Raw genomic sequence first — 1,313 nt, 5'->3', positions numbered from 1 at the left:
CAAGCAGTGTCCCGAAGGAGGCAGAACGAGGGTGTTATGCTGAACGTTTCCCTCAATTCCCAGGGATTCCCGGGGCTATCAAGAGTGACCTCTCTGTGGCACCGCTCAGTTCAGCTATTGATGGTGTGGAGGAGGGTCATCCACAACGAATGGCGGCTCCTGAGGCGGCTCCAGCGTGGACTCGGGACCAGAGGACAGGCGCGGCGCCGACACTGGCACCGACACCATGGCTGGTGGTAAGGCGGGAAAGGACAGCGGGAAAGCCAAGGCGAAGGCGGTGTCGCGCTCACAGAGGGCTGGCCTGCAGTTCCCCGTGGGACGGATCCACAGGCACTTAAAGACTCGGCCCACCAGCCACGGGCGAGGGGGAGCCACCGCAGCCGTCTACAGCGCCGCCATCCAGGAGTACCTCACCGCCGAGGTGCTGGAGCTGGCGGGCAATGCCTCAAAGGATCTGAAAGTCAAGCGGATCACTCCCCGTCACCTGCAGCTGGCGATCCGCAGGGACAAGGAGTTGGATTCGCTGACCAAAGCCACCATTGCTGGTGGAGGCGTCATCCCGCACATTCACAAGTCTCTAATTGGAAAGAAGGGACAACAAAAAACGGCATAGAGGGGGAAAAAAAAAAGCCAAAGGAAGCGGCCCGTTCCCTCCCGTCGTCGTACTGTAACTGGGACAGAAGAAATCTTGGGGATACGTGGAATTTTTTTTTAAGGAATAGTTCAAAGGAAGAGCATAGGCGATTGACTGTACCAAACATTGGTATGGGCTTTAGATTCAAAGTTTGACGCAAAGTTGTACCTTGTAGGGGGGCGGCAGTCGGGGCGGTGGGCGAGGGGCTCGGCTGCTCCCCTGGGTTTTATACAAAAATGGAAGGGATAAACCATTTTTTAATTTAAAAAAAAAAAAAACAAAGGCCACCCCCAGAAGGAATGTGGCGACCCACCCAGACCGAGCCCCCACGCAAACACACATCTGTCCAGGTCTCCGGCTGCAGGGAGTGCCTGAGCCTGTCCCTGGTACAGGAGGGCAGCAGAGACAACACCTGTGTGCGCTGTGACCAGGTGGATGATCTGCTCAGCCTGGTGGCAGAGCTGAAGGAGGAGGTGGAGAGGTTAAGGAGTATCAGGGAGTGTGAGAGGGAGATAGATTGGTGGAGCCGCACCCTACCATCCCTGAGGCAAGGGCAGCAAGTGGAGGCTCCACAAGAAGCGGAGGATCCCCCGCCCTCTTGCCACCAGGCAGAAGGAGGGGACCCAGGCGATGGGGGGGGGGGGGGGGAATGGACACAGGTCCCTGCTCGGGGCGCCAG

The 1,313-nt window shown here is 58.2% G+C and overlaps 1 pseudogene; it reads left to right on the top strand.

Moving 5' to 3' along the window:
* LOC142076462 (histone H2A.V-like) lies at positions 1-916 on the top strand (annotated as a pseudogene).
* Positions 917-1,313: the final 397 nt, after the last annotated feature.

The sequence above is a fragment of the Calonectris borealis genome, unplaced genomic scaffold (assembly GCF_964195595.1).
Source record: "Calonectris borealis unplaced genomic scaffold, bCalBor7.hap1.2 HAP1_SCAFFOLD_50, whole genome shotgun sequence".
Lineage (NCBI taxonomy): Eukaryota > Metazoa > Chordata > Aves > Procellariiformes > Procellariidae > Calonectris > Calonectris borealis.
The sequence above is the reverse complement of the archived record's forward strand: the minus strand, read 5'-3'. Positions and strand labels throughout refer to the sequence as shown.